Genomic DNA, 24,889 nt, shown 5'->3' with positions numbered 1-24,889 from the left:
TCAACCTTAAATTAATTATTGTTACTATACGACTGCTTTTGGTATTATGCAAAGAGGCCAACAACAAGCCGGAGGCAAAAGAAAAGAGGTAAAATTTGAGGTATGATCGTTAAGAATTATTACTCATAGAACGAGATTTCTAAGACTGTTGAGAACGTTGTAAAATCATAGGTTGCGAAAAGTTACTAAATTTCAGCAATAGCATAACGTACCCAGAAGGATCAAGACGAGCCAGCAGCGCCTAGCCAAAGATCTAAAAAATCTGGAACGACAAGGATCACACTAACAGCAGAGGCTTCGTCGCTACCGTGGCACTCCAACACTGGGCACAAGTACGACCGCAATCCCTGCTAGAGACGGAACTAAAGATTAGGTCTGGAAAACAGGATACGAGTACAGGGGAAAGGACATACAATTTCTTATGCGTAACACCTGAAGAAACCCAGAGAATCCGCCTTACAGCATCGTAGCTCAACTCCTGGAAAACGTAAGCAACACAGGTAATCAAAAGCGGATGAAAGTGATGTTCTGCTGGTCGTTCAGTGAAATTGTGAATATCACGACGCGTCGTTAAGTCTTTTGTCACCCCCGGTCTATAAAGATACAGACATAATACTTTTTATCGAAGTGTTTTTCTGCAAAACTTCAATGGTGTACATCCCAGCCAGTCAACTTGTACAAACGTATGAGGTCATCTTAGAGACGTTGGGGCAATACTATATAAACATTCTGCTGGCAGAATTAAAGTTAATGTTTGAGTTAAATTGTAGTTTTTGGGGACCAACTGCATTGTAATTGACGTTCTGATGTCGCTATATATTTAAGACCCCATAAGCAGATCGGATAACAGATCTAACTGAAAAGTGGACACGCTATGTACATTTTCTGGTGATTCGATAATGAACTGGACAAGCAAGTGGGTAATCGAGCAACGTGTTTGCCCGATGCTCTGAGCGACCTGGGTATTTAACAACGTCTCAATCCCAACGTTCCTGAAGTCAATGGAATCACGCCTCATGGATATTTTTGCTACAAAATGCGTGAAAACAAGTTTAGGACTTCCCGGCAAGAACACGAGCTTAACGAAGGAAAAGTGGTCGCATATCACATATCAGTGATAACGTTGCTATGAGAACAGTAGACGCTTATAAGCAAGACGAAGCTCACTATAATCTTATACCCACAATATCCAAATATCCAACTGTATTACGAACTTCTCACGAGGTCGTTGCAACCATATGCAGAATAAAAATAAAGGTTAGGAAAGACAGGTCGCGACAGAATAAAAGTTGCCCGAAAAGCAAAGCTCTTAAACACCAGGTCAAAATATTTGCGCGTATGCGTCCCGAGATGTTTCCTCATTTTATTATACATAAAAGCTTTCACAAAGCTTATAATACAAACGTACTAGGAGACAGACTAAACGTAAATGTGATCAGTGGCAAAAAGAGCAGCTCTTAAACCAAGCATAACGACAGTTTTACGTATGGACGCTTAAGACACGAAAACAATGTATAACATGTCTAGTCAACTCCGTGCTTCTGCAAGATCATTAACTTTGTAGCCTCGTAGAACGTTGCCGCTCAGAACATCTTTAAGTATGAACACGTATGATCAGAGGAAGACAGTGGATACCGAGATAATCTCTAAGGTCGAATAATTTGTACAACGAACATTTTAAGAACGCATTTGCTGGCCCCGTATTGCACCATCGTCTTCAATGCATTTTTACGCACTGAATGGATACCAACATTATAGATTGTTTATCATTAGATTAAAAAAAGATTCTCGCGTTCTTTTACTAAGTAGAAAACATCACATTTTCTATTCCTATAACACTAAATTTGTTATTCATGACTTTTTTCTTTCTCTACGCCAAATTAACTGTGCCGTCTTGCTGGAAGGTGCTGAGCTCTACCTCGAGGGAGTTTTAAGCCACACCTTGTGTTGTTAATCCGTGTTAAAGGTAAGGCTATGAAGGTGATTGCCCAGTGAACAAAAGACGTGAAAATCTGTCGGCGTAAAGTCCAGAAAAATACTAAGAATACGATAAAACTTTTCACTTTAAGTCCAGGAGGGCAGTTTGGACTTATTTGCCGTGTGCAGCCTTGCGTTGCAATAGAACAAGATGACCTGATCTTGTTCGAGAAGTTTTTTTAAATAGTTTGCTTGACTCTATGTAAATGGACCAAAGAAAAGTAGCAGTCAACTGTCTGATTCGTAAAGGCAAGTTCTAGCAAATTAGGCCTTCGCAGTCTCGTCAAACATAAAGCATAGCCTTTTACGGGCCACAATCTGATTGGACCCAGGGCTCTGGCTTCTTTTCTAGAGTCAGCCATTCCAATATCTCACTCATGTTCCCATACAGACACCACTACTTTGGTGTTAGTAATGGCAAATTCTATGCAAAATTTGTCATGATGGCCGCGTGGTGCTCATTACTGGATGAAGTATTTAGATGCAACGTTAAGCCTTGGTTCTTTGTTGGAGTTGAAGGATTAATGAAATACCCAAACATTAATCCTTCAAGTTTTTGTATAAAGTGAAAGAACTTGAGGTAGTTAGAGAGTAATGACCGCAGCCTATTGTTTCGACCGATCCCAAATTTCTTGCCGGCCATCTCCGTTCAAAAGTGTCTTTAGATCTTCCTTTTCAAATTTAGACGACCGTTTTGAAACCTGGAAAACCTCTTGAGCAATTTTTTTTAGCGATGGCATCACTACTATATACAAGACAAATGTCTTGGGCTGTTTCGACAGTATTTTGTCCTAGATAAAAGCATAAAAGAGGAGCTGTTGAAAATACACTTTTCTCCCACCTGAAGCATCTATCATTGAGGAAGATCTGTCGAGTTGATGTGTTCACAACAAACTAGCCTTATTTTGGGCGCTCATAAAGCAGGAAAAGTAATTCCGAACGGTATAATATAAATAAATAACACCAAAGAGAATGTGAGAAAGCGGTTTTTTTTTAAAAAGAAGCGGAAATTATCTTTTCAACCTATAAACACTGATCCTGGTGGTCAGGAATAGCAAAAGAAAATAACACATTATAAGAGACCCGCTAATACGTTGATTGATTTCATACCTCGAACTTAACAAAGAACTTCTGTGAGAGCAACGCAGATTTTATGTTCGACGACTGACATCTTGGGCATTACGGCTCTTAAATGACGTTGAATGATCACTGTCGTAAAAAGTTCAGTTTATATACAGCACCTTCGTCAATTTCGAGATCGCATATTCAAGAACTCAAAAGGCAGCGGGCAAATTCAGACGCATTATACTTTAACTGAAGAAACGCGTACAAATGCATGTATTTACGCGTCAAGCAAACCTTGTCGCTTAAAGCACACGTAGCGGAAAGAGCCTGATGAGCTCAAGTATCATTATCCTCGATTGAAGGGCCATGGAGATTCATTCTAACAACTGCGCCTTGCCTTTTCCAGGTGAAAATCGCTTCTCAAAGCTTCTCACGGAATACGGGTATATGAAGAAAGTTTCGGCCCACGCAGCTCATGTCTTTGACCAAGAGTAAACCAGTCTTTCTGAAAAAGTTCCTGTCTACGAAAAACCGACAAATGTACCTACTGGCAAGTACATTGTATAAACAATTGTCACTGTAACATACACCCGTATATTTCCAGTTTATCACAAATTACGAAGGAAAATGTCCGACTTTCTCATTTATATGAGATTAGGACCACAATAAATACTTAAGAAAAGAAAAAACTATCTAGAACAACACGCCTTGTGCTTCTCATATATACGATCCATGGATTCAATCACCTCGACTTTAAGACTAATAGCTACCACGATCCTAGCAGTATGTGTTTTTGCATATTTCGTAATCTGCTCTTCAATCGGTCTTATACCAAGCATTAGAGTAAATATATATAGATATAACTAACAAAACTAATAAAAACGTAAGACTGCCAACAGCCGCAAGGGAGGAGTCATGCATACAATTACACAGTTAGGTATATATAATAGTTAACGATTTTACTCGGCCTTGCGTGAAAATAATCCTTTGAATTTTCTTTCCGTTACCTATTTTAGCGACAGCGAGTAGATATAATATTAGTATTTACTGGGCACTAATTCAGAGAATATGTATACAACATGCGGGATATATCTTGTCGATCAGGAAATCACAGGTGCATTCTTGATATAAGAATGTAAAGAAGTAGGATCGTAAGATACTCTAGTAACGTCTCTAAAAGAAAGACCCCTTAAAGTATGTCAGTTTCAGTAAATTGTACTAAGCCAGCTCCAAAAAGTATAATAGTTAAAAGGATCGTTAAAGAGATTAGCTTTAGCAGAGTTGATCACTAAGCCGACAACGGAGCTTAAACGGCAGAAAGGACAGCGATGGAGTATCGTTTTAATGTATTTGCCATGCTTGAGTGATTCGATAGTGGTGGATTTTTCACAGAGGGATGTTCATACTGAACGGTGTGTTAGTACGGTAATAATTACACACGATGTTTAACCAGAGAAGAGCTGCCCGGAAGGACTACTGAGATTTTTTTATCACAGCCTAAATAAAGCCCTTTCATCGCTCTTCTACGCGCACACAGCCATCCATCAGTGTCGACGAAAAGTGTGAAGGCGGCGAACGCAACTTACTAAACTGTCGATCTCTGCTCCCTACAAAATATGGCCACTACATCTACTCAGTCAGCTGTTTTTCGGCAGCCACGCAAAGCTCCACGTCGCTGAAGTCTGTCAGTGACAGCGTTGCGCGAAATGAAAGAGGTTGGTTACGATGCAGACTGCTCGAAACTGTTGACGCGCTTGAAATTAAAGACCTAAGAAACAGGCGCGATAGTTACTTGACGTTCAGCGGTAATTAGCGATGCGTTTAATTGATCATATAGGCGAAATTTCTCGGGATCGTATCGTAGGATCGATCAAGCTCAAACACGCTTAGCCAGCCAAACCCCAGCACCATTGGGTGCTCGACTTCAGTTTGGATGCTAATATCCCGCTCGTCACGAAGTCACCGATGTTGAGTGGGCGGGGAAGATGATACCGCTTAACAGGCAACGACAAGCGCTATATTTCCGTAACTAGGTTACCAACGATGACTTGTACCGACTCGGTTGTTTTATAGCAAACTCTGGGTCAGTATAGTAGTATACTAGTTCGACTGCTTCCATGAGCCAATTGATGACAAAAGTTTGGACTCTGACAGAAATAAGCACAGCCATCAGCTCCAAGAATGAAAGCGGCAATTCTTTCCGCAGCGGCAGTTTACACTTAGCCATTGCTAACAAACATGAACTAGATCCATCCGTAAATATGACCTGAAGGTAGACGGCAACCGCGTAAGAGAATTTGGATACATAGCCGAAAACATGAAGACAGTACGATGAAGCTGACCTACCAGCTAAGCAAACTTGTCTCAGTATGTGTAACTCACGTGAATCCTTCAGCTCGCCAGCCCACGCCTTGAATTTGTTTGAATAAGTTCGCTGATTTGCTTATCCCAGCGCAGCGTTTGCGTCTACAGAGGTTGAACCAGGAGCTTTCTGCGCATATATGGAGAATGAGACAATTGATCGGGTCTAAGGCAGATGCAATGAAACGCAATACTTTTTTGTCATACCTATCAGATCGATGGTCTCCCGAGCGAACGAGCTGGATTGCAATTGGAATTTATATAAATTACCAGGTCATTGAGTAGCTAATAGGTATACTTCCTATAGGATACTTAACGGCGATACCGGACGTAAAACTCGAAACATAAAGGTCTACTTTCTTAGCGATTTCCTGCAACAAGGCTGCCAAAAAGAATCTGCTCAACGGGATTCCCCAAATGATCAATGAGAAGTGTTGCAAGGTGATGTCTAGGTTATCTGTTAGAAAGAGATAGACAAACGCTTAGGCATAGAAACAGTATACGACTTGTAGATCAGGCCGTCATGGTACTGTCGTATAGTTTCGCTCTCTTCATTGGACAAGACGTTATCTGACAAAACCTTAATGTCCAAAGCTTCAAGTAACTGCAGATCCTCTGCGTCAAACGTAGGTTTAGAGGAGATTGCAGCATAACAGAGATAAGAACCGGTGCCGTTTACGCGTGTTGGCAGTGGAGCAATCTTGCTCAATATTAATTACCTAACAAGCCTTTCGGACTTCATCATTTTTTATGAGAGTGCGAGGCGGCCGGCAATGAAGGGTGCGGTACTGGGCGTGGTACTGATCAGCTGGTACTGAACGCAGGAGCACCGGGTGCTTTCGAGGTAAGCACTATTGGCAAGCGGATTATGTGAGATGAATCTACAAAAAGCATGTGCGACGTCTGATGGGCACTGACAGCTAAGGTTATCGTGGAAATCGTGGGAGCGACCAACTATGTCAATGTGCTTACTGTCATCATGGCGACTGATGAGACACATTCTATACTACTGGAAACGGTTCGTTTGCTAGAATGGCTGTATGTTGAAGATCGCCGTCCCGAAAGAATGACTACTAGGCAACTGGGTAATCAGAAACAGCCTCAAAGACGAGGCAGCAATGTCTGTGCCCAAATACACTCCCACTAACCTGAGTTGTCCGCCATGCACTAGACTGACCGTAGCTATTATAACTAGTGTAAATGGTGGGAATGTGGGCGCCGGCGGTTTTGTAATAGCAACCTACGAAGCTGAGACTATGAAAGGTTGTAATGTGGAATGTCCCGACGACTGATGCATCGCTGTCATGGTCGCGGCTCCCAAGGCTTTAGTCACTGGTATTGAACGCCACCGCTGTAGTAATGACTGAAAAAACAGCATACTGGCCTTGTAAATTTAGTATATAACTACCACTGCACTGAAATGGACGACCATACCGGACTTTGTAGAAAAAACACGGGCACGATTTGGACTAATTAGTGGTTATCGAAGACACTGGTGTGGTGATGGTTGCATGGCGGAAGTAGACAAGATGAGGGTTCTGTTGAATACCTGGACGTAATGATGATTGCAGCTGTTGACGTTGAGGTTGTTGATGAAGGGGTAACAAACTAGACGATGATGACGATTTTCTGACATGGTTCCAAGCGTGTGTTTTGCCAGCATTAACTGGTTCTTGTGCCCGCCAGATCTTGCGCAGAAACCTTATTATGGAGATGGATCGCTGAGCGGATGTTGCACTTATTGTCGTTAGGGTTAACACTAGCAATGTCGCGACGGGAAGTCTCCTCAAATTCGAAGATGATAGAGACGCTTGACTAGACGACAGGCTCGTACTTGAGTTTGTATTGGAGCTCAGTGGTCCGTCTACATATACAGCTATTAAACTGACTGCACCCAATTCTATATTGCGTAATATTACTGGGTAGCACAGTCATCGAAATGATGGTTGGCTGCTGGTTCGCTGCCTAGATGATTCCGTTGGTTGAAAGAATACGCTAAAGACGCCATAAGCAAGCTTCTACACGCCTTATGTCGTAAGCCACGTCAAGTTCGGCTTTTTCGTCCTCGGACTGCATGAGATTGGACCTTGTTATCCACTTCAACTACTCTCACCGAATGAAAATCGATAGTAACTTCATGATTTGCAAAACTTACATCTACGTCGGAATTAGCAAGCATTTATCCTTGGCATTTTGCTGCGCAGCTATGCTCGCTTACCCCGCAAAACCGTTCTTCGTGAACAGCTGTGCTGATCTGGAGTTCTATCTAGCTCGTGAGATCCAACACTACGTCTGACTGGCATGATGCCTTAACAAGTTTCAACGTAAACCTATGCAAGTAGCACGGGCGGCGATTGACGTCAAATGAGCAAACACAATGAGAATAAAATGATCAAGTAGAAGTAGTAAATGAAAAGAACACTAATTCAACAGAATCGATAAATAGTTATTAATAAAATTAAAACTTGACGACGATTATGTCGACACCGCTTCGTTTACACAATACGAAGTTACTCACATCGCGTAAAGTCACTGAGATACTCGTATCGCACGGAGTCGTTGCCATTATGCGAGATCAATGGGTAATCCGCACCGCGAAGATTTTTGAGCGGTATGGACCATATGCTAGCTTCGCGGTGCTAGATCACGGACGACAGTCAGTCTTCTAAGATCTTACCGCCCGCACTTCCAACCTGCGTTACGTACCGGCTGACTTTATGCTTCCATAGCAAGCCTATTATTTCATAATTTAATCTGGCGAATTTACGCCACCGGCTTCTTGGCAGACGGCCACAGCTTAGGATCGTTCAGCTCGGTTTGTCGGAGGATATCACAGCTGCTGACCTGCTCGAAATAGAAGATTAGGCGTGCAGACACACTAAACGCACACATTTTTTCAGATTACTATTAGGCGATATGCAAGGTGTTGGCTAGAGCAGGGATAGACTGACGCTTTGGGTAGGTATAATATACGACCTACTACTGTAGACTAGACTGTCGTTGTGCTGTCATAGAGCTTCACTCTCCTAAATGAACAAAACACTCTAGTGAGTGTTGAAGACTCAAAGCCTCAAATAATCAGAAGCGTTTGATGTACCTTCGCAACTAACACAAAACGATGGCGTTGACCTGTGTCCACAGGGGTGTGTTCTCCATTATTAACCAACCGGACAGACTCGCAGGGGTCTTCAGTCTTTTTTAAGACCACAGCAGTGGTAGGTTTGCAATACGAATCGCCTCACAAACGTGACGACGGCGAAAGGGTCCAAGAACAGTCGGATTGAGATGCCTTTGTCTCCATACGCTAGATTGACTGTAGCTGTCACGACTTGTGCAAGTGGTTACACAGTGAGGGCCGGTGCTGTCGTAATGGTGATCTGCGAAGCTTGTTCTATTGCACGTTGGTATTTAGACTGGCTTGAAAGAGAGATGCGCCGCTGTACAATGGTTCAACTCTTGCAAGTCTGGCACGCAAATCCCACGGCATCGAAATGCTTGTGATGGCAAGAGAGACAAAAACGTTTGACTTTGTTCATCAAGTACAGCGTATCGTTTCATATAAGTTAAGCTATCCACGCGCTGAAATGAGTGGATAGGATGCAGCGGAAACGCGGGTGTGATTGGGGTTATTTCGCGGCCGTCGATAATGGCCCTGTGTGGCAATAGTTGAGCGGTGGAAGGCGAGAACTAAATCAACTCTGTTGTTTCGCCTAGTAGTTGCGCTCTACGGCCAGTACTTGCGATGAGTGTGTCGTGATAGGCATGTTGTCATTAAATTCGGAGACGATGCTACCGAAACCACGTGACTAGGTAGCAGACTCATACGTGAATGTGTATTCAGAAAGTTCAGTACTAACGGAGCGCATAGGGATCACTGAAAACCGCAGGTGATTCACCAATTTTGTCACAGGCTCCTTACGTCACTGACAGAGTATACCGTTGATAGTTGTATGATTTCCCCCAACCTTCGCTATAGTTACTAGACGGTAGAACAAGAGCTCCTGTCAAAAGAATTTAGGACAACACGGTAGTTAACATATTTAATGCTGGATGACTGCACTGGATATTTAGGCTAGACCTTGAACAACTTGCTTTTCGTCTTTGACATCCAGTACCTACACCATTGGGCATTACTTTAGACACCTTTGAATAACTTAAACGGCTCAGTGAACCTTTTAGGGTTCGCATGGTGTAGGGTCATCGGAAAGGCCATTGGCCATTGCTGCGCTATCTGGCTAGTTCCGCTAACGCGACCTCCAAAACAAACAACAGAGCCGTCTCGCCTGTAGTTGATGAATATTCGCCAAAGCTTCTATCCGTTCAGTGGTGTTGTAGGTCACATCAAACTCGGCTTCCTCGTGCCCGAGCCGCAAGTTGGCAAGAGACTGGATCTTATTGTCCAGCTCGACTATCCTCACCGACGGGTATTCAATACTTAGCTGCTAGGTGCAACAACACATCACACATAATATATGTGTACAAGGTAAACATTAATACGCGTTTTTTCTGCGATAAATGTATTTGGTACTCTCTTTCTACTCAGACGTTCGGCTCCGAGTTCGTTTAGTATAAGTGTGCAGAACTGTGGTCCGGTGAGAATGAGGTTATTAGATCCGGAGCTAAGTCAACTGGCATGATGATTCGGCAAGCTTCAGTTTAGGCAGCATTGTCAGCGAAGTTGGCTTTGCCGCGAGACATCAGAGTCTAACTTGGTCGCATGAGAAGAACGGCCAGTTAAAAAAGCAACCTTGCAACGTATCTACGGTGACGAATGGCTTCCCTCGTTTTGCATTCGTTGCGAAGATCAAACATTTGTTAAGTAAGATCCTGGCGATAACCGTACGAATAGTTCCGCCAAGACACGTTAGAGCCCTTACCCGACGTCTTAAGCACTTTCGGGAACGGTTGCGGACAGTTCGACCAAGTCCAAACTTGGGCAAAATATTAAGATTTGCTCAGTAAAAACGAGAGCATGATGAATCTAGTGCTGTTGCCTCTTGTCACCTCTTGTCAAAGATTCTATCACAGAACAGTATAGCCATTGCTAACAGCATGGATGAGTTTTCTTTATAAAACTACAGATATGACAAAATGCATTGACTACAGCAATATTTTTTCCTTGACGGAATAGGACTGAAAAACCTGTTGGTGCTGCTGGTGGAAATACATGTATGACCTCGTCATTTATGGTTACAGAAGGCCCATAAAACAATATAATATAATAACTTCATGGGTAACGTATTTACCTGCTAATGTTACGGACACGTTGTGGTCCGCGACTAACATGGCATAGACACACTTCGTTCCGTGCTGGGGGCTATCCGTTTAATGGAATGCCTAACGGCGATACCAGAGGTAAAACTGGAACCGGCTGATAGAACAAAAAATTCTAGCCAGACTCCACGTGACAGTCAAGAAGCTAATACTAGCAACCGATATTTCCATCCTTGAGCAGAATCACTAATCCATGTTTACGGCTTAACAACCGCGTTACCTCGCATTTTAGGTTTATCTTCATTGCCTGAGCCTTATTGCATTTGCGATCATCAAGTCCATTATTTTCTAGCTGAGTATTAAGCAGTATGAAGCACAAGCAATATGGCAGAATACTGTTTATTCTCAATGGCTCTCTAACTTTCGATTTTAGGAATATAGAGCCATTGTCTATATGGTCAAAGAGCAATTTTATTTCGTTAAAATTATTTGTGCGGCAAATGATTGTCCTCCTGATGAGTTCATCCGAAATGTGGGTACTTAAAACGTACTTGACTTACATTGGAACTTCTAATGTACAAAACTTCCCATGTCAATTAATACATTTTTTTAAGGCATTATACAGTACCACTTTCGAGAACGGTTGCGGACAGTTCGACCAAGTCCAAACCTGGGCAAAATGAATAAATTTTAAAAAGTTTACGTCCTGGATTACTGTTAAGCACAGTTTCAAGTAGCAAACGTCTAGAGAGAAGTTGGCTTCAAATATTTATTCTGTAGGTATGAAAAATTGGTTTACCGACTGTTTAACACACCTGGTTATATTTCTGCCAATGGTCTGTAGTGTCTATGTGTGGGACTACCACTAGAACGTAAAGTACTTACCTTTCAGTGTGGTTTAGAGTCCCATAGGGCAAAGAACAACTACTCACTAATGGCGACCCTTCGGGGGAATCACTGCAAAATTTGGAACATTTATCGTATTATCTAAAAACTCAGTAGAAAGGGTTGCGTAGGTGAACTGCCCGTTCCTATGCTTAAGGGTCCGCCTGAGACATCCGAGCCATTGTCATCTTCCACGTTCTGGCCTCTTTTGCTTTAGGATAATGCTGCGGAGGAAAAACGTGCCAGCGACGCATAAAACTTCTAATTTTACCAATTTACTTTCTGTGACTTCTTCGAGACCTCAGTGTCTCAGGTCTTGCCGCGTCGTATCTAACACTGTGCAGTGGAAAAGCTGTATGCTCAAGCCAATCTTCTTCTTTAAACTAGCAAAGAATGCGCGTAGGTATTGTGTTTTTTGACCTACGTCATATGTTGCTGGAATTGGTTTTAGGCCAGTCAAGGTTTGAGTTACCTAATACATAAGCTCTCTACATGGCCTGTCATATGATGCGACAATGGTAGTAATTAGCAATGTTCATTCCTTTAGTCGAATTGTCCTTGCCATTTCCGTAACGCAAGCTTTTATACTGGTACGAGGTCCAATCGCTTATCGAGCTAATGGTTGATTTTTTCCTCATCCAGCAGATCCCAGGGCGGCACTTCAACAAACACTAGGATGACTTCAAAGCTAAATTGTTTTGCATGTCTCAAACAACAGTAAATGCACGTGTCATCACAAGGACGAGCATAAACGTACGCATAGCATTAACCTTATGACGTTATACTTTCCTTGCAAGTGAAATAACCGCCATAGAGAAAGCGCTGCTGCAAAAAGTTGACTTGATTTTTTCACTAGTAAATAGTCTTCGAAGAGATATAGGACTTGCATACTGAACTCATTCACTTATAGTTCCAATTTCTGATTCTACCGAAAACAAAAATTATCGTTTTTTTTTGCATTTTTAGAAGCTACCGATTTCTACATTAAACTCTGGACATTGCGTGATTCAAAGACCAGTGGCGGGAAAAATATAATTTCCCAAAGCGATATATTTCTCGCTTGTTCCAGGAAGTTGTTTGCCTGAGTATATTGGCTTCCGACTGGCTTACTTGTAAAACGCTTTTACGAATACGGTTACACATTATAATGGCTATCTAATAGCATTATATAAGAAATTAGGTAACATATTCTAGCCAAATTTCAATGTTAACGAATTTGACGGCTGATCCTGCTAATCCGCTGCTTTTTGCATTGTCAATTATACAAAAAAATGATAGCATATCAGAATGTGTCGATTATATTTTTTTTAAGATTCCTCTATAGTAGTGGTGCCCGCCTTATAGTACCTTCTTCTGAACAGCCTTAATCTTCTTCTACAATTTACTGCTATGATTTCAGATGTGTTAAGTATTACTTTCACCTTTTGCATTATGGGAAGATGCGTTTCATTCATTACAGAACGCAGGGGCATACCGTTAATATCCTTTCTATCTAGGGATATTTGCTGTACTGCTTAAAGCCTCAGTTTCAGATAATAGTCTCTTGGCCTTAAATTTCACAAGGTTGCTTGGATTCCTACTAGATGTTCCATACTAGTGTAGCTGCCTCTTTCAAGCCATGTTTTGTTCTGGGGATAACTAAAGTTCGCATGTTAGTCCCAAGCTTTACATTTTGAGAAGATCAGTATTGTAAAATACATGGACACTCGAGGGTAGTGTTCCTTGGTATCCTCCTCAAGAATCTTTCATATAGGCGCTCAGCTAGTAGACCAGTGTTTTATATAGTAGACCTCGGTCTTAACTTTGACAGTAAACTTTTCAATATAGATTTTCGATGTTTGATAAAAATGTAATAATGCTTAAATACACAACGCCAAAATAGCCTGTAGCGGTAGGTTTACTGTTAAATGTTGCAGGATTGTTTGAATTCCTAGTCAATAATGGAACATTGTTGCTTGCTACTACAGCTGCTACTTTTGAGCCTTATTGGCAACCACAATTTTATATTAAAAAAATCGTTTAATCTCACATTCTATTGTCTCCAAGGTTTTCACTCTGTGTGAGTCTGATAAATTAATCATAAAGTAAATTTCCAAATAACAACTTTGGAATCTGAGTTAGTGCTTGGTATTTCACTAGACCGTTACGCTAGAACAGACACGCTAAAACCTGGTCTTCGAAATGAGGCTTGACCACCAAAGGCCAAACATAGATAGACTTGCGTTACTTTGAACGATTTGAGTTTCTTAAGTACCTAGCCCAGACTGCAATACGCAATAAAAATTCAATGAAAGCACGATAGGCACATAGAAACAAATATAGGGACAACAGCACTGTAAAGACAAATTAAAGCAAGAAAGGGTGACCTGTGATTGCTGCGGATGAAAGCGACTGCAGTAAAAAAAATTCTGAACCATAACTGTAGAAAGAGAGAAAATTGTGAATGTCCTTATTGTTTTCATAAGGGCGTAACACATTTTTCGCTTAAGTGACGCTGCTACTTAATTTAGTGAGACCTGACGGTTTATGTTGCATTGAGCATCTACGACTTTTTATGAAAAAGAGGAACAATCTTATTCTAGACATCGCGGTTTACGATGAAAGTATTCGCAGTACCTGTTCGCAATTATAATACTTACATCGACAGCTCTGCTTCTGAATTATGAGATTCGCACTGTGCATATAACGCTTTATTCGACTTTAGTGGCAATTTGTACAAATTAAAAAATGCTGACCAGCGATCGACCTTTTTATCTTGAAACTATCGCTTAGTTCATTCCGAAATTCAACATATCTATTTCAAGGTCCACCTTTAGGATCGGATAATTTCTTTTTCACTTGCTACCATACTATGCCTTACGATGTTCTATGTCTACAGTGATATAATTCATAAGCAGAAGATACCACTAGCAGAATCTGGATTTCGAATATCTTCGTTTTCTCAAATTTTCGTGGCAGGAAATAGTCGATGTAGACCTCCTTTAATGTATTTTTCTGTTTCAAACGCTGCTGCGACGATATCCCATGACAATAAGTTTTGTGGAATTAACACATGAAATGTATATTTCCATAAAATTGTCTGGATTAAATGCAAAATCATATTAGAAAAAGTATTATTTTTCTCTACCATTTTTAGCAGTCACATAAACGAAGACAACGGCGTATTTAAAGAGAGAGTCTTAGAAAAGAAGAGGACATCGACGTCTCGATATAATCATCTTAAGGATGCAGATTTGTTGTCGTGCTCCCGTTAGCTTAAATGCTTTGATGAATTACTTATGCACCTTTTTAGCGATCAAAGTTGCTGTACCGAGTAGGATGCCTCTCTATTTTGTTGTATGCTGTATAACATTACACAATTGACTTTTTTTTGCAATAGAAATTGCGTAGTAGTAAATATTGTAAAGGTATTTCAGCTTAAATGTAGTTTTTGTCTAGATCTAGGGTAATACCGTATTATTAATTTCTTTACAGGTGGACTCTGGTAGGATACCAAAAGCACTTGTGCAATTTACGGTGTGTATTTTCTTTTGCAGTATTCGAAGCTCTGCTGATAGATACTTTACTGTTCGGTTGATGGGCTGGTCATTTTGATATTGAGAGCAGAGCAGCGAATCTTTTAATAAAAAGTACGCTTGCCGTTAAATCGAGAGTGTCACTAAAAACATATGCTTGGCTGCAAACTAGCTGTTGGCCTTTCCCTTGTTTGTTGTTCGTCCACCCAACATCTTTTCGAGTACTCTGAAAGTAGGCGGGCAACCCATAAAAAATTGTTGAGTTTTTATATATGTATATGTATAATATTTATAATAATAATAATAAATAATAACACCAACTAATGCTCTATGTTTATTTGCATTCGGGTGTTGATAGAATCGACTGTTTCTTGCGATATCGGATGTTTGCCCTCTAAATGCTGATTTAACTTTCATCTTAAAGTTTAAGGCGTCTGAAAAAATCGCCGCCGATAGTAGTAGCTATTTTTTAAAAACAGATTTTCGTATTTATTGACATTTGACGTAATGATGACTCTTTACATAGATATAGATGAATCAATTCGATCCTTACACTTTTTTTAGTTTTGTCAATTTTTTTTAACTGCATTCACTACAATTGGAACGAGTCGCGTATTCAAAACTATTCATATCATAGTACTTGGTTGTTCTTTCTTGAGTTTCTTAACAAAATCTTTAACTCCACCAATTTAATGTTCGAACCTCATTAGCTGTATATTGGAAAAGAATGATTAAACCATGCGGGCCTTTCGTGCATGTGGTTAAGAACTCAGTTATTTTCTTCGGCGCTCAAATCTCGATTGAAGCTTTATGGCGAAAATAAATATATTCTTTTGCTAAGAAAGTTGAGAGCTCTGTTGTTTATTGTAACAATGGATTTCGTGACTGACCTAATGATGAGGCTACCTGGTTTTACTGGCTAATGCTTTAAAGTCATATCTCGGTGAACGCGTCGATTTTATGGTCGCGCAGACTCTTGGCCGGGAATATTTTATTTGCACGTTAGAAGTTCTGTTCCTAGATAAAGAAGCCTGTTAGTAATGCAGGCCAAACTGCACATAAGAACATTATAGACATTATCTAAATGTTTAAAGTTTTATGCATTAGACTGCTGCTAGGCATTGCTTCAGATTGTAAAAACCATCATAGCTAATGACAAGCCGATGTCCATATCTTGAGGTCATAGGTGTTGGGCGCTGCTGAGTTATACCACAAACTTTAAAAGTTGTGTAGCCTGAGTAACAGACAGGTCGAGTTGTCCAACTCAGCTAAGGCAGTATGTGCAAGCTTATTCTGTAAGCAGTTTAGTTTCAACGCTAATATTCTAAGTGCAAATAGTTTTACCGATAGATGATGTGTCGATGGATCGTGCTTGCGGGTTTTTTAAATGTTAATTCGGTACGGCGGAAAGCTGCGAGAGATGACAGTTAAGGGGAAATGATGCTTGCAGCTGCATCATTGTTTACTAATTAATCTTTCTGCAAAAATATACGTAGCAGATTATGCACGGCTTACCTTTCGATGCTCAGCTCACTTTTAAAATGACTATTGTTTGTGGCTCTTAAAGTACAATAATATTAATTTATCTGCTACCGAAGTTGTAACCACAAGACCGTATCAGTTTGCATGTGCTTAATTAGATTAGAACCGACGCTGCTGATTTAAGGTTAGCTGTATTAAACTTCTAACATTTCTCAAGATTTTATGGTATGCGATTTGTCCGCTTTATATCTTAAAGTTAAAAAATATTGCCATTTTAGCAAAGTCAACATCACAAATGTATCTATTTGGCTCTGTTTCCTGGAGCACGGCAAAACTGGATTCGATGGCGACCTGTTATATTAAACATAGGTATAAAGGCGATCAGTATATATATAAGCACAGCGCATTTGCGGAACTTAGAAAATTCGTTCCGTTTTTTACGACAAATAAGGACATCTTTTTGATACCAAAGCAACAGAAGAGACCTGTTGAGTATCACCACCGTGTTTCTAAGATTCAAATTAAAATCTATTTTGCCTCTAGCGTGAAGTGCTTAGCCTTTGCCTCCTTTGGTGCCAATTGGGCGAGACAGTTATTTATTTCTGGGAGTCAATCGTTATGGTTAGGGCTAACTAGGCAAATATGACTTTTGATGAAGATCTGCCACATTAAACAGAGAAGTTTCTTTCTATCTTTTAAAGCTTAAATTGTATCTAATTAATTTAAATCATTTGTCTGTTGCTTATACTTTTCATCCTTGAGACGACCTCCAGCGGAGTGCATTCACCCGGACACTAACTTAACTGTCTATGACTGCGAGAGATAGCCGGGTTTCCTCGTAGGAACAGGATCTCGGTATTTGGCATATGCGGCAGATAATTATTGTGCAATAATAATAGTTTACTCCTAGCAAAAATTTACGTCTAGATTAAATAATGAAAAAACACCGTAGGTGGTCAACGCAACGACATACTAAATTATTCGGCAAATATGAATGGTTAAAGGAAACGAAATCAACTCGCAAATCAGCTTGTGGTCCGCCACGTCGTTGGTGAATAATTGGCTGGGGGAGCGCGATGAGAACGGCTGTTGTAATATTGTTAGTGGTAGTCACAGTGACGAAGTAACCAAAATAAAGGCACTAGAGACTCCCATGGTAATCGTTTTAGTTATATATATATATATATATATATATATACATATATAAAATCCTGGCAGTGTTTCGTGATGGTGAGTGCGCAAAATAGTTTGTTCCTCAGCTGGCGTATGAATAAATAAGAAGCCACTTACCGCACATCATATTTGCTACTGCCATCTCCAAATCCCTAATGCTCCAACACCGCTGCCAAGCCTCTGCCCGTTCATCCCTCTGTTATTTGTCACTGCGCGCTGCTAGCAAACTTCAACACGTTGTAGTTCAGTCCTAACAATATGCCACGGCATCCTCTGCAGCCAGCCCCGTTCCTTCGCCACGTCAACCGGCAATCGATGTAATCTCATGCACAGACACTGGAGAAAAGAGCTCTTCCTTCAATCTACTCGGTCGAATACGTCTGTCACAATAGAAACCACAGAAGTATTGAGAAGGGAGAGCTTCAACGAGCCCCGGTTGACACGGCAAACTGTAACCCCTGCGCTTCGTAGAGATGTGAAGAAACTCAGACTTGCTTCGCGTTTTTTGAAGGTAATAAGTCGACTAGAAATACAGACTAAGAATCAATTTGTTCTAAATAATAGCAATTCAAAGTAAAACAATAGTAAAGACATGTATGTTTTATTAAAGTAGTACGCTTAAAATGTGAATGAACACTGAAATGTGACATCGATGGTCCATAAGATGTTTTAATGGACCGAAGCACAGAAAGATGCAATCCTTACATAATACCAGAACATCTTTCGAATGCGCTTGTCAAATTTTTTCTTCAGGGAGTTCTTCCCCAGCATTAGTCTTTTGCGATTCGGCTCCCGTTTCCGTTTCCTATTTCAACTCCGAGGATCATGATAGAAAGCCGCGGGACCTAGTGGTTTCACTTATATTAGCAGTTTCAGGGAAACCTGTCTCTGTCGGCGAGTCTAAATGTTTATCTCGACTGGCGATCTAAATAATCGACTTGGTCGGTAATAAGATAAAAAAATGTTTTCATGTTTTACATATAGTAATTACGCCACTAGGCCTTACTTCAGACAGCTGATGAACCGAAATTTTTCTATATACTATACAACCACGTGTTTCAATTATTAGCAGGCAAGCACGTCACCCGCTGCTCTATCAACGGGACGTGAGTTACTAGATAAAGAATAGCGTCTACATTCCAACACCCTTGTTACTAGCTGGTATCCCCATAGAGACCTATGAGATCTATAATGGCTGTATATATGTATACGTAAAGGGGTGGAGTTATGTGGGCTAAAATTTACTTAACGTTAGCATTTAAGACGACCGGTATCACAGGACAGGAAAAAAATTACTAGTGTATTGGTCAAAGGCTCAAATGGATTCACTACAATTCGTTCATTTTCGAAAAGAAATCAGTTAAAGACATCTATGTCACTTGCCCGTATAACCTTGTGAAGCTATATTATTCTGTAAAGATTTTATACAAAAAAGTTATTAATCTAACAAAGCTAAAAAAAATGCTTTTCTTCTTAGAAAAAATTGTTAGTGTGGCTAGAAAAGAAAATGTCTTATAGTCATTTACTGCCGGATTTGAAAGGTCAAAGATCATAATTTGTTTATCATATGTTTACATGGGGTTTTCCTGCACACTGTGATATCCGGGTTTGAATAGTTTTGAAGCTGGCACATCCACAAATTGCATTTTTCTTGAGAAGTGAAGTGGAGCAAAATAATGTACTCATCGTTTGCTAAAGCAAATATGACCGCACTGAAGCTTGCGTGTCTACCATGGTTATGTGGTACTCTCGTATAAATAATTATCTATGGTGAAATCTGATCTATGATCATCATTGCTCGGAATGTGTTGCATACATTGACAGTATTATTTTGTACAACCGATGCCATATGCCAATAAAGGAGTCCGAATTTCTTTCAAAATCAATTATATGTAGCACATTATTGATAATGACCTATTATACAACGAGTGTGGGTAGACAATGTCTTAGTTTAGACAGACTAATTAGTACTCTGAAACCATAGTTCTTTCAATTCCCCTATAAAATTAACATCGGCGCCATTCTGTTTCCTATGTGCTCGAAATGCAGCGGCGCGTTTATCCCTAACTCATTCAAGTTCATATAGAACCCATACTGGTCATATAACGTAACTTAATGTAATGACTTTAGAAAAACGATGCTTACCTTCACGTAACTGTGACATAGGTAGAACTGTATTAAAAAAAAAAAAAAACGAGCTGGCTATTTGGCTTTTTTAGCATTCAAACAAAAAATCCATGAGATGCGAAAAATACTTAGCTATTCTATATGGTCTCACCTGCCTTTAATATACGTTATGAATAAGCGGAGAGAGGGAAATATTATAAAGAAGATAATGAAATATATCGCCAATCAAATAGTACCAGCGAGAAGTAGATGGTTGAGGGTGACAACCCGAGAGCCCGAGAGAAAGGGTAAATAGAGAAGGAAGTGTAGTAACTAACGCTAATAAGAACTAACACATTCATTAATGGAAAACAGTAAAAGCCGCGAATTTAAATAACCGTTTATTAAGGCCAATCATTTATCATGTACTCGCGATCACTTGATTTAAAAACTTCTAATGATTTTTGCTTTGGCAACGGTCCTACTTCAAAATACAGTGTAACTAAAGGAACCATCTTACGTCTTGTTTTGGTTCTAAGTACGATGGTCATTATCTCTATGCTGAGCGAGGTCAATATGCTCTATTATATTTGCACCACATAGGCACCATAGGCACTATGAGCCTATCTTCGATATATCCTCATAGCGCAGCACAGCAGCACGATTCTACATATACTATCTTAACGCAATAGCACAGTCCTAGATCGGCCTTGATGCAGGTAGTGGCACTGTCCTGGATATATGGTCTTAATGCAGATAATAGCACAGTCCCAGATATACGGCTTTAATGCAGACGGCAGCATGTCCTTAAATATACAGTCTTAACGCAGGCAAGAGCACAGCAATGAACGGTCCGGTTTTCTTTCGTCACTCTCAACGTCTCGGCCCAATCATTCGTTCACTACTTGTTCAACAACAACTTTATCCCTAGTACGTGAATAATATAAAGTCCTATGCATCGTCAATCGCACAGCGAAATATAATAATAGTAGTCTAGTAATAATAGAAGAATATACGTAACATATCTCAGAAAGATAAAACACATAGACCGGTGCCGGTTTTCTGGGCGACTCCCTGTGGCGGTCGGCAGCGCCATCGGGCCGCCCTCGAGCATCACCTAAATGACTGCGGCACTCTGCACCGATCACTTGCCAAAAACAGCAGGGACGCATGTGATCACGGTTAAGTAACCAAGTTATTTTCATGAACGCCTAGTACATCGCCCGCTAGACGACAGGCGACGACAGACATGTACACGCATCGTCTGTACCACGTACCTTTGACGTGTATCACATACAAGCGCATACGAGTGATTTGACGCTCCCAGAAATGTACTGATGGAGAGCAAGAAAACATAAGCACAACGAGAAACATCTATACAGAACTAAACGGATAGCAAGGCGACAGGCGGTCGTTACATAATAGAGAGGCTGAATAACACTTAACATACATATATTCCAAACCAAACGTACTTATTTTGCTTTGATACCACAATTTCGATTTCATAATAACACAGACATGTGGGAACTATCGATAGACCAACACACCTGCCTTTTTTGATTTTGCTGACACATTCACGTTATTTTAACGAAATTTTTAATTACGATTTGGCATAACAAATTAAATTTCACTACTGTAACATCTTGTATCTTTCTTCAGGGCTTGAGCTGTTGTTGACATCAACTTTTGATTTCAAAAATCTCCACAGAAATAAATCTCAAGTTGTTTAATTGCACGATCTAGGTCGCCAAATTTGGTCGCCTGAACGGAAATAATTGTTGAAAATAATTCTCTTGCTTGCCATGTGGCAATTAAAAACCTTTTGCTGGAACTATATGTCTCTAAGATTCACAGCATCCATTTGAGGCTGAGAAAACTGGGTAATTAGGTTCCGATACCGCTCGTGATTGGCTGTTGGAGTTTTCAGAGTGCGTTTTGGAAAAAAGAAGTCCAATTATGCCTTTATCTTAAGATTCGGGGTCAAATATTGACAGTTTTGGTATGTATGTTTTTCCCATGAAGCACATATGGTTTTTTGACATTCTATATGTAACAATTTTTGTTGTCATGATGTCAGCAATGTTGACAATTGCTCTGTTTATGAAGATGAAAATAGGCTTCATCACTGAAAATGATTAGTAATGAATCAGTAAACGTATCCGTTCATCTGTCATTGTTTTTGTTTCTGCAAATAGAGTTGTTAAATCAACTGGATTCTATAAGCATGAATACACAAATTTTTCATGAGAATAGACTACGTGATGCTTTTTGAAATGCTGCATCGGGAATACGATATCACGATGGTCTTACTGGATTTTCGGTTAAAGTTTAGTGAGTAGTCGTGATTGTTGAACGATCTATACGAACACCTATGGTTTGAGATTAATAATCGGCCCAGCCTCGTCGGATTTTCGATCACTCTCTTGACAGTTGATGCACTTAAAATATTTTGCCTACGAAAAATTAAACCAATTTACAAATCACAATTTTTGAAATACTGTTTAACATTAAGAAGGTAATGTCGTGTCGAACATCAGTTTATTCATTATGATTATTATTTTGATATAACTGATAATAGCGGATTGTCTTCTTCCTAATTGTTATAATGGTTTGACAGTAAAAGCACAGCAGTAGTAATGATAGTGAATATTTATTTTCCGCTTTTGTCAGTGCCCGTTATACAACATAAATATTACACGATAATGATCAAGCAAAAGACGTATAAAATTTTATGCAGAAAAAAATATCAAGTTTCTGAAGCTCTTCCAGATTTTTAGTACCTGTTATTCCGCTGCTGTTCACGGATTTTGCCGCGGATTATGTAAAGAGTTAAGTTGTTACGAGCAAAGAAACATGTGCGGGTGCACTTGAAGCAAGAATAAAGTGCACAGTAGCACGCAAGTTGTCGTGGTGTCATGCACAACAACTTGCGTGGCACTTTGCCAAGTGCTTCCGAATCCTATTGGCGATTTGCCACTCATCATAATTTTACAAACTTGAAAGCGCGTCTACATACATATTTTATATTTACATTTTTACGGTTAATAAATTATTTATAATTAATAAAGCTCTTTCTACATTGCGATGCGGCGGATAGCAACTATAAAACCCGCAATACTATTTTTCCCCTTTCTATGAAAGGTCAAATGGAAATAATTATAGGCCTATTGTTTAACCGTTTGTCGAGTGCACACTTTTTGAGAAGTTGTAAGTTGATATTTTTAATATTTTATCAGACAAGCGGCAATAGGGTTTTACCAAGAGAAAGTCCGCCCCGCACAGTTTATATAGCTAGATTGACATTAACAACAAGGATGTTTCGAATTTGGCACACGTTGATTCTTCTAAAGCCTGCAAAAATGAATTATTTTTGTGCGAAATACCAACAGTGATATTTGTACTCCGCTGACAATTAGGGACGTCGTCCCTTATCTTTACGCAATTCGCAAATGTCGTCGCTATATTCTTAGCTATAGTCCTCTTTACTATAGAGATAGTACCTTTTTTAAAAAGATCATAGTATTTTTGCGCAGATGCTTACATTAAATTTGAGCACGCAACTTATGCAAAAACTAAATTATAATACCAGTATCGTTACTCTTTCAGTGACCAACGTGACAGCGACTGGTTTGTAGGGTGCGAGTCGATGATTAAAAATCAGTTTGGATTGAACTGCTGAAGAAAACGAGACGGTGACAAGAAGACTAATTAGAGAAGCGGAAAGAGAAACAGAAAGAGGTGAATCAGCAACAAGAGACAAACTTGATTCGAGTAAGCTAAAAAGATGGTACTTGTCTTGGTGGTACATCTTGTCGAAGAGTCGGCAATGCTGGGAGTAAGTTGTGCCAAGGATTCGCCACTTACGAGGCACTCGAATAGTGCAAAATTTTTTTTACCTTAACGTCGATGATCATTTACCATCCCAAAAGCGTGGTTTGTTCGACGACAACAATCCAAGTTATGAGTCCCTCTGATGGTGCAGTGGAAGCGAATTGGCCTGCTAAACTTAGGGACACATGACGTGATTTAGGTTAGAAATCGATCGCAAACACAATTCGTCAAGTACTTGAAACCAGCAATCCGATACAGTACTTAATGGCAGTACCAAACGTAAAACTTGAAACATTAGCCCAAGTGATAAGCCGTAGTTTTTGGCGGTACTAAATAACATAAAACCGATACAACCGATCTAGAGGTTTTAACCTTTAAATTTGTGTGCTGCTTTACTTCTCTGCAATATTTAACTGTTAACCGAACATCAGCTTCCAAAAATTGGCACGAAGACAGTTTTATGAATAACTTATTATGCCCACGCAAGTTTTTGCTATATGCGCATAAATGCTTTTAATAGTTAAAGCCAATGTACCTCTGAAATTCTCCAAAGGAGTTGTTTATTCCATATTCTATACTGTATACATACAAAATAGAATCTATATATATTCGTTAGTCATTAACATGATACTGATATCCCTTCTGAACTGCGATATAAATAGCAAGGTAATATCGGCAATGTTCTCAAATAATACGATTAATTTCTGGAATATCAGATGGCGTATCTTACATTATCATAAATACTCTTGATATTTATTCATTCCAATTGTTCGAAGTTACAGTAACATCAAGGTTGTAGTTTACCTCATAATGGATGAAGAAACTAAATCAGCAGCTTTGGTATTTAATGCAATGTTCCGTTCCTCAGTGGTCAAAACACCGAAATTTTACACAAGTATTCACAAGAATTTGCTCACATCTATTTGCTATAAAGTTTGGAAGCGATGAAACATATGCCATACAGACTTAGTATGAAGGTATTGATTAAATGTTAAGTCGAGCTAAGCACTATATATATATTTATGTGTAAAGTACCAATAGTGAATTTCGGTGAGGGTAGATATGTGAATGCTCAATAGACATTTAAGGTCAAACAATAATTCTAGTTATTTTAATATCCGTCAAAATAGTACATGGTCAATCCTGTTATCGGTAAAAGCTAGATCAAAGATAAATGACTTGTTTTCTTCCCGAATTACCTGAATATCAACAAGATAGGTCTATTAATTAATTTCCGAAAAAGCAATGCATTAATATTAGAACATACTTTATATAATGCA

The 24,889-nt window shown here is 39.7% G+C and overlaps 2 long non-coding RNA genes across 23 annotated transcripts in view; both read right to left on the bottom strand.

Annotated features, from left to right (window-relative positions):
• Window positions 1-19,947, bottom strand: part of LOC111263381 (uncharacterized) — a 118,081-nt gene extending 98,134 nt beyond the window's left edge. For 11 of the 22 annotated variants that reach the window (XR_015312261.1, XR_015312262.1, XR_015312260.1 and 8 more), the window contains exons 1-3: window positions 19,818-19,947; window positions 17,790-18,052; window positions 213-478 (exon numbers count right to left, since the gene is read on the bottom strand). This is a non-coding gene — a long non-coding RNA (uncharacterized LOC111263381). Of the gene's footprint in view, window positions 1-212; window positions 479-11,502; window positions 15,244-17,789; window positions 18,209-19,817 lie in introns of all 22 variants that reach the window. The other 11 variants (XR_015312273.1, XR_015312277.1, XR_015312278.1 and 8 more) reach the window with 8 other exon arrangements.
• Window positions 19,948-20,157: 210 nt separating this feature from the next.
• Window positions 20,158-24,478, bottom strand: LOC111263359 (uncharacterized). Its single transcript, XR_002682175.2, has 2 exons — window positions 24,414-24,478; window positions 20,158-23,783 (listed from the first exon to the last, which is right to left on the bottom strand). It is a non-coding gene; the product is annotated as an uncharacterized LOC111263359 (long non-coding RNA).
• Window positions 24,479-24,889: the final 411 nt, after the last annotated feature.

The sequence above is a fragment of the Varroa jacobsoni genome, unplaced genomic scaffold (assembly GCF_002532875.2).
Source record: "Varroa jacobsoni isolate VJ856 unplaced genomic scaffold, vjacob_1.0 scaffold_759, whole genome shotgun sequence".
Taxonomy (NCBI): Eukaryota; Metazoa; Arthropoda; class Arachnida; order Mesostigmata; family Varroidae; genus Varroa; species Varroa jacobsoni.
This window is presented reverse-complemented; position numbering and strand designations above follow the sequence as displayed.